Source organism: Lathamus discolor, chromosome 6, assembly GCF_037157495.1.
Source record: "Lathamus discolor isolate bLatDis1 chromosome 6, bLatDis1.hap1, whole genome shotgun sequence".
NCBI lineage: Eukaryota > Metazoa > Chordata > Aves > Psittaciformes > Psittacidae > Lathamus > Lathamus discolor.
Genome location: NC_088889.1, coordinates 61,084,561 through 61,093,966, shown reverse-complemented (window position 1 = coordinate 61,093,966; position 9,406 = coordinate 61,084,561).

Here is a 9,406-nt window from a genome sequence, read left to right as displayed (position 1 = left end):
TCTAGTTGGGATGCAGCACTCCTGAGCTTGGCACAGGTGATCCTTGAATATCAACCAACAGTCTCGGGCCCCCCTGCCCTCCAGGGCTATATCCCTTGGAACCTTACTAAGCAGGCTCCTGAAGAGGCCAAAGTCTGCTCTCCTGAAGTCCAGGGCAGTGAGCTTGCTGCACGCTCTTCTGAGGATCTCAAACTCGACCATCTCATGATCGCTGCAACCAAGGCTGCCCTGGAGCAGCACATTTCCTACCAGCCCTTCCCTGTTGGTGAGCACAAGGTCAAGCATGGCACCTCTGCTTGTTGGCTCCTCTATTACTTGCAGAAGGAAGTTGTCTTCCACACAATCGAGGAACCTCCTGGATTGCTTGTGCCGGGCCACACCATCACTCCGACATATATCAGGGTGGTTGAAGTCCCCTGTGAGAACAAGGGCCTGCGAGCGTGAGGCTGTTCCTATCTGTCTATAGAGTGCTTCATCCACATCTTGGTCAGTCGGTCTGTAACAGATCCCCACAGTAATGTCCCCCATCGCTGTTCTCCCTTTAACCCTGACCCACAAACTCTCTGTAAACTGCTCACCTGTCCCCATACAGAGTTCCATACCCTCCAGCCTATCCCTAACATAAATAGCAACTCCCCCTCCCTGCCAGGCCCACCTTTTCTAAAGAGCCTCTAGCCTTCCATTCCAACACTCCAGTCATAGGAGCCGTCCCACCATGTTTCTGTGATGCCTGTTACATCATACCCCCGTAGATGTGCACACATCTCTAATTCCTCTTGTTTGCTCCCCATGCTGCGGGCGTTCATGTAGAGGCACCTGAGTCAAGCTCCAGATGAAGCCAGCTCATTGGCTGGAGCGGCTGGAATATCTTTACATTGCTCCGAGCATTCATTATAGGTGCTGGCAACTGACTGGGAGTGTTGGGGTGGAATGATGCCCTCCTCCCCCAACACATCTAGTTTAAAGCATCCTTGACCAGTCTGGCTAGCCTCCTACCAAAACAGCTCTTTCCCTTCATTGCCAGACCAGCTCCACCAGCCCCCAGTAGACCTTGCCTCCAAGGTTGAGTCCCAGTTTTATTTACTTACTTGTAACACTTTATATATGTTGTATTCTAATACTCTGAATTGTATTTATAATACTTTACTTATATTTCAGAATTTATTTACTGAAATAGATAGGACAAAACAAATATTTACTGATATATAGGACACAACCTATTTACCATTTTTACAGAGCCTGAATAGAGGTATCCAGCCCCTTTGGTCTCTAAGCAGTCATCACACAAAAAGACAGGGGAATCATTGCCTGGTTCTGTGAACCCAGTTCTGTTAAAAGAGGTTAATTGTAAATGCTTCTGAAAACTGTACTGACAATTAGGTTGCTACGCGTTAAAGAATTGTCCTGTTTGGTGGGGATGGTACTGAAACTCTGATGTACATCATATAGGCTCTCCAACTAAAGGAAGGAGTCTCATCAGACTTCTAAAAGAATCATGGTTGAAGGGGAAATAAACACCAATGAGCCATCAAGGGGGAATAAACACCAACTGGCCATCAATAGAAAGTATCACAGCTGATACTTCACTGAGCAACTACTCATCCTGAGATACAAGAAGTCACTCAGGATCAGAGCCACATTTTCTCTAATTGCATAAGCTGTCCAGCAGCCATGCCACAAAATAGAGGATACTGAGGATGGAATAATTGGATTTCCAGAGCAGATCTGGGAATAGGCTCAATGGTGGTGAAGTCTGAAGACGAAAAAGCTGAGCCTCAAAGCTAATATGGGTGGACAATATTGGCTCTAACAACTCACAGCAGTGAGGAATATTAGCCTGTTTGCAGCTACAAGTTGCAGGAAGTCAGTCAGATAAAAATGAAGGAGGGTTCAGTGCTGGTGCCAAGGACTGCTGGCTTTTACATCCCAACATATTTCTCAAAAAGATATTTCTGGATGTGTACCAGAGACATTTTAATATCCTGGGATTTACAGTACCTGAAGGGGATATGAATCCAAATCCTCCCTTACACAATACAAAAAGTAATAATGAACATCTATGATAGGAATATACCCATAACAGAATGGGCAGAGTTTGAAGATGAAAAATTAAAGAAAAAGATAACTGGCAAGGAAATATTGCAAAAAAAATATATGCTGGGAGGAAACTGGTGTTAGAAGACAAACGCTAGAGGCTCACTGTCAATTTTGTAGGAGAAAAGATGGTAAAAATAAAAGGCGTATGGTGAAGGTGGTTTCAAGGAAATTGCAATACAGATGAATGACTGGAGGGAACTCGGGACCATATAGCTTGCACAAAAGCTGTATTCAGGGTGCATGGAGAGACACAGCTTCATACCCAACACCCACTGCTAAGGTAGAAAAGCTACAGCTTGACTCCCTGCTAGAGCGTGGGTAAGCATTTGCAGACAAAGAGGAGTAGCTCATGTGGCTCTGTTGCCGAATGAGCTGTTTTGTGTGCCTGCACTCATCAGCATCCCATAATACTCACCACATGAACACACCACGGATTTCTGTGTCGTGCTCAAAGGCCAGTCTGAGTAATTATAGTTTATCCCAATTTTCCTGTGCAGTTTCTACTCAGATATGGTTGTCAATAGCCTAACAAAGATGTATTATGAAATTATGTGCTTTTATGTATGTGCTGCATCAAAATGAATGTCATGTTTGAAAAAGCAACACCGCTGAACACAATTTATAACCTAACCACATGAATAACTGCATCCCCACCTTAAAAATCTTTGCAGGAGGGGAAAGTGAGGAAGAATGAGAGATTCTTACAATGGCTTTCCTTCCAAAGCCATATTTAGGGAAAGAAAAGCAATCCTGTGTTTTAGCTTAGATCTGACTGTAACAGTTTTAAATTACTTCAATTATAAATGCTTTATAAGTGTGTTACAAGGTAAAACTGCTTGGAGAGGTTTCCTAAATAAGGTTAGGCACATGCTGAAAGTTTGGATTTTTTTTAGTCTGATCCCAACTAGTTGTAGAACCACAAACAATAAACACCACTTTGCAAAGACTTAATATTACAGGCAAATGGATGCAGAAGAGGCTAATTAGAGTATACAAGTGATCAAATAATATATTGAAGTATCCAAATACAGAGCTAGAACCCTAAATTTAGGGGGGTTGGTTTGTTTTCTTTTTTGAATTTGCAAAGGATTTTAACACTGCTTCATAATGAAACATGGTGGTTACCACCTCCACGTACTGCATTTGGTGTAAGGGTAATGTTTATTTAAAAGGAACTGATGCTCTTTTTAAGTCTGATGACTGGGACAGTAGTTCCACAGTCCCCACCCCTAGCCAATGTTAATACATTCTTAAGCCAAGTCCTCCTCAGTTCCTTCAAGCTTTAGAAACATATTGGCATGGTAGGGTTAAGGAATGAAGAGGAAAAAGTTCAGAACATATCAAAGAGAAAGAAAAAGGCAGAGGGTAAGAAGTGTTTCAGGAAAATTTCAGCAAAATTCAATATAGAGAGCATCCAGGGAGCCAGACTGAACAATAAAACAGCATCCAGAAAACAGACTGATAAGGATACAGGGAAATGCACACAAATGAGTGTAATTCTCATTGCTTACAGTGGAATTGTTCTGCCAATGAGAGGACTGGCTTACTATTTAATATTTTCTGAATAGTCTATGACTTAGTCCTTTGTTATAAAAATGCTATCTTGAAAAAAGATGAGTCTGCTTCTTAATAGCCCAGAATGACTCACAAGGCTCCATGGTTGGCACCATTGCATTTTAAAGGTCGCCGTTTACACAAGTTTAATAAAAAATATTTTAGACACCTCTAAATATTGAAATGACTTTCAAAGCATTAAAATTTCCCTAAATATCACATACATTCTTCAAATAGGAGTTAATGCAGGAATAAAATGAAAATAAAATAAGCAAGCTAACCATAAATACAGACAAAATGAGTAAATTTCATTTATATAAACTATGAACATCATTTTCCAACTCCAGGCCATACAGTGGTAGCTGACAGAAAAATGGGACTCTCTTCAAAGATACGGTAAGAATTTCTGAAACCAAAAGCAACATCTCTGTGCTGACAGTAATCATGGAAAAGAAAATGGTTGAACTATTTCTAATAGCTGAGGTTCACATCAGAAAAAAGCAGAAATGCCACTTCAAAGGGTCAGGTTTTTCTTAGTCTTCAGGAACTGCAGTAATTGCTAGTATTATGTACACAGCATCCGTAGGACCTTTGTGATAAAAGAAACTAGATACAATATGTGACAAGTTGTGCTGTTCATGCGGTCAGTGCATCTTCCAGGTTTGGGGTTCGGTTTTGTTTTCATTAGCTGACTTTTCCATACCTGAGTTAGAAGTGAAAAAGGAAAACATCCCATTTTAACAAGCACAGCTTGAAATTTGATACAACATCCATGAACAGAAACAATCCAATGAAACCTTAGGACAACACAAAATGAGGTTAGGGTTTTTTTTTGTCAACAAGCCAATTTGCTTCAGGTTGAAGCCTGCTAACAGAAACAGGATTTAATGGACAGTAACATTTTTCAGAATTACTTTGCAAAGATGTTGTTGCAGTTTCAGTTAACTCACTGTTAAAAAATGATCACTCATAGTGTCAAATCAAGACATACCTGCCACTTAGCAGACTGGACAGTGATCATCCTTCCATCCTGTTCCTACTGTTGAAGTGTTTCCTTTTCCCAGTGAAAACCTGGAGTAACCTAATTGAAAACTGAGGCATCTTGGTTTATCTGAAAGGGAACAAAAGAAAAGCGTGTGTCTCATTTTTACCTTGCAGGAAGGCCAAAGAAAGTTCTTCAATATATTCAAAAGATGTCTGCTGCTAAATAAGGTAGCAAAAGCATTTGCATTGTTTCCTCACACTATATAATGAATTCTTCCAACCCGCTGTGCTCCAAGGTTAGCTCTTAAAATACCAAGGATTTCACCAAGTCCTTACCAGCTCTTTGCCGCTGGGACTTAAAATACAGTTTTAACATCATTACACAGAACATGAAAGACTCTAAGCTAAATTGAGAAAACACGCTTTTGAGATTTCTTATTTCATCTTTCATCCATTATCTTTCTTCACGTTCAGCTGAAGTCCAATTTCACCTCAGTCTTGAATTCATCAGTGAGAATAAATGCCTACTTACAAAACATATGGAGTGTACTTCTGATGGTTGACTGCTGGACTAATTCTACTTACAAGGGTAAGCGTATTACCAATAGAGTAATATACAGGACCAGAACATCCATTACCAGCAAAAATTTTTGAAAGTAGGCTACATTTGCATGAACTAAACAAACTTTCTGACAAAGCCACTCAGGAAGCCAGTGCAGACAGGCCGCCACGCCAGTCAGATATTGGGAATATTTGAAATACATTGAACACGTATTGAAGTTGGGGACTGCTGTCCTGGCTGTGTCCCCTCTTAACTTCTTGTACGCCCCCATGGGGCAGAATAAGAAATAGAGAAAGCCTCCGTGCTGTGCAAGCACTGTTCAGCAGTAACTGAAACACTGGTGTCTTAATGACCATATGAGCTGCTCTGAAGAAAACAAAATCTACCCCAGTCAAAACCTGTACTCCTACAAAAGTGAAAACAAGTCAGAGCAGACAACCGAAAACTGATAGAGCACAAAATGCTCCCCTTATAAACAAGCATTATATTCTCATTTTCCAAAAAGTAATTATATTTGGCATGTTGCAAGATATAATTTTGACCCCTTTGTAAGTAACTAACTTCCCATGTCCATAGTGTGTGTGTAGGTATTTTACATAAGAACTAGTTGTTCAAGCTACCATTATAGTTGAAAGACAGCTAGTCAGTGGAGTCCAGAAAATGACCTATCTTGTCTTAAAGTACACAGCTGTCTACAGTTAGATGTATTTGCACTCTAAGTTCCAATGGTCATATTGAAGAGGTCTCTTAATTCTATTGGAGCTAAGATAACTGAGTAGTTCATATGCAGCTGCCTAAAAATAGATGGGCAAAAGAAATCCTACCCCTATTTTTTCCACATACTTTGACAAAGTAAATTTTAAAACATCTTTTTCTTTAGCCTAGAGAGATGTCTGCAAGTAAAAATGACACACGTCTGCTTCCCCCTCCCTCCTTAAATTCACCTTTGCTCTCCCACCTGTTATTCCTAATTCAAGATACCAGATACAATCTTCAAAGTCCTTGGTAATTTAAAACTTCCTATCGGATAAACACTCTTCCTCCCACAGAATATCAAAAATGTGCATTTTTTCAGTATTGTATTAGGTCTTTGTTTATGAAACACTTCCTTTCAACCTTCACCAGAGTCTGTATTTCCTAACTTTCAAGGACTAGACCAAGCCATTTTCATTTTATATAAGTGTTTTTTACAGAAATGTTTATGAAATTGTTCGTTCTCTTCCTGAAGTGCTAGTGCACACCATTTACCTCTTCAAGACAGTAGGTACCTAATGAAAAACAGGCATAAATATTTTAAAAGTCTATAGTGTTCCGTGGTTTTTCAGTGTATAGAAGCTTATTTGATAAATATTATTCAATTATACAAGAAAACTAGTAAGCTAGCTGTCTGCTGGTTTATTCAATTTGCTTTATTTGATTATTTAGGGAAAATGGAGTCTGTAAATTTTCAGTAATAATTGAACAGAAGGAAAGAAGAAAGGGAAGGAAGGAAGAAAGGGAAGGAAGGGAACAAAGGAAGGAGGGAAGGAAGGAAAGAGGAAAGGAAGGAAGGAGGGAAAGAATCTAACCAGTGAACTGATCTGAAGAAAGACTACCCTTTGTTTTTCCTCAGAATTTGTACATTTAGCAAATTAAAATTTCAGATGAAGAATAAACCTTCTACATTGTATGTAAAAATAAATAGTAGAACACAGTGAAATGGCTTATAAAGTCAGGCATTTGTGGCTGAAGTTCTGAAGAACAAATCTGTACTTTTGTAAACCATTTAGATATGTTTTAAAAGCTTTTAGGTAACATAGGCAAGTGGATTCTTACATGTAAAGAGGCATTCATGCCATCTTCCTTTAGCATCTAAATAAGACTTAAGCGTCTTAGCTGTACAAGATGTTAGCTGCCCATATTTTCAGCAGAGCAAAATTACTAACAAATACTCATAATCATTTTCTTGAGGCATCACTGATTCCTAATTTGGATACTTATACACCTGAAGTTAGATTGCCTGAAGCTCGCTTAGTGAAAAATATAAAGTTATGGTTCTGAATACAGCCATCAAGACCTGTGCAATAATGTCTTCTTGAACCTATAGATAGCTTGAAATAATAGTTCCAAAAGAGGTATGAATCATCCTAACTGTGGTTTTACTGCAAATTACTCTAATATCATAGACTGGTGAGGATATTATATATTTACCTTTCCCACTCTTATCTAAGCTATTTACCTATATTTGATAGACTGAAATTTCAGTAAAAGATGTTTTTATTTCCTTTCAATAACAGCAAAGGTTTCTGCTATAGAAATCTCTCCAGAAGATATCTTTCACTACATTTGCAGTTCAAATTATATCGGCCCAAATTTTAGCAACTGTAGGTGCATCTGAGAAGAGGAGCCAAGACAAAGGAATATCACATCTGGCATGATCAGTCTTTCCAAATGTTTAGATTCAGATTGCACATTAAAAGGTACGGGTTTTAAATTTTATTTTTAATTTTGCTGTGCATTGAGGTGTTCCTTGAAATCCTGAATCATCAGGCTCCTGGAAGCATTTCTTAGGTGAATCAGAAGAAAGTTGAATTGCATTCCAGAAGATTACAAGCAAAGAACTGTTGAGACAGAGAGCTAGCTTTTGCAGTTCCTATGTAGAGAGATTAAGCTGACTCAGGAAGAAGCAATGGTTTAGTTGTTGTTATAAGAAAAACGGTTAGCCTAGTAACAAATGACTTACTCTGCCAAGCAATTATTCCTGTTCTCAAAGTTCACAAGTTCTGTCACAGTATTTCTTTCATACTTTCTGAAGATAAATATTATACACCAATCTTACGGGTTTTGCACACTGAACTGTAAAGTAAGTTTAAAAAAATGACCTTTAACCTGACAAAATAAATTTTGAAATATAAAAAAGAAAAATAAAACCATTTAAGAAGCAGAAATAAAGATTGAAAAAAGTGTGAAGGTATGAAGAAAGAAGTCAGGCCCCCTTGTGATGAAGAAATTAAATTATAGCAGTTCTACTAAAATTAGACAGTGCATTGTATTCCTACAGCACTTTAAACAGAAACCCCTTTATATCTGGGAATTGAAATCACCATAAAATCAAAAGACATTCCTTCGTATATACACAATAATTTATTCAACGACCTGGACAATAAGCTTTCTTCTGATTGTAAGTTGGTATGATAAATGACAGAAATCATTTGCCTTCCTCTAGAAAGCAACTTCTTTTCTATTCTTATTATTTAAACAATTTCAACAAGCATGATCTAAATTCTGGGTCATAGAGGGTTATATCTAGAGGTAAAACAAGCTTCGAAGAATGACAGTGAACTGTACCACAGTTCAGAGACATCATTCATAACTCTTTGGCTGAGCACCCTTTCTCAAAGGGCCTTTTTTCATTGCCTAGTAGGAGGAGAGCCAGAAGAGAAAATCTGGCAGTGTTATATGCAGAAGGTCTATGGAAATTAATCCATTTAGTTACTTTTATAAACTTTTTGAGCCTATTACAGTTAACAGAAAGTTTGATTTTATTGCTGTCTTGTGTGTGTGTGTATATATATATATATATAAGTAATCATCTCTTCAATGCTTTTCTAAACTGCTTTTGTAGAATGTAAAAGAATGTAAAAAAGACTTGACAGGTAATTTTCTGAGGAATACGTCAAGAATATCTTAGCATGCAAAGACATTTATTGCTGCTTTTTCTCTCTCTCATGAAACTTCGTTATTTACAGAAGTCACCTCTATAACTTACGTGACCAAAGCAATCACAAGAATAGTTAGCAAAGTGGCGTTAAAAAACAAGAGTCTAGAGAAGTAAGAGGTGTACAATGTGTCATCCTACAAACTATGAGATCTTGAACAGAATAAGCTGTTAAATTCACATGCTAAAAGGACGCTGCAAGGTTTTTCATAATACATGTCATATCAGCACTTTTCTATGACTTGAAGCTTTTCTTTCTTCTCATGCAACTTCAATAGGAAAATGTAGGAAACATACTGACATAAATCCATTACTGACATGGTCTTTATAAAAGCTCTTGGGATTTCTCCAGAACATGAAGTTTAACCAACCATAAGTGTCCCTGATCTGAAGATGGGCATGTGTACCTATGTACCTTCTGTATAATACACACACAGTGTTTGAGTCTTCTGTCTCCATCAGAGGCTTTTAGTCCCTCAGCTACATTAAACTCACAAGGTTCTATGATTATT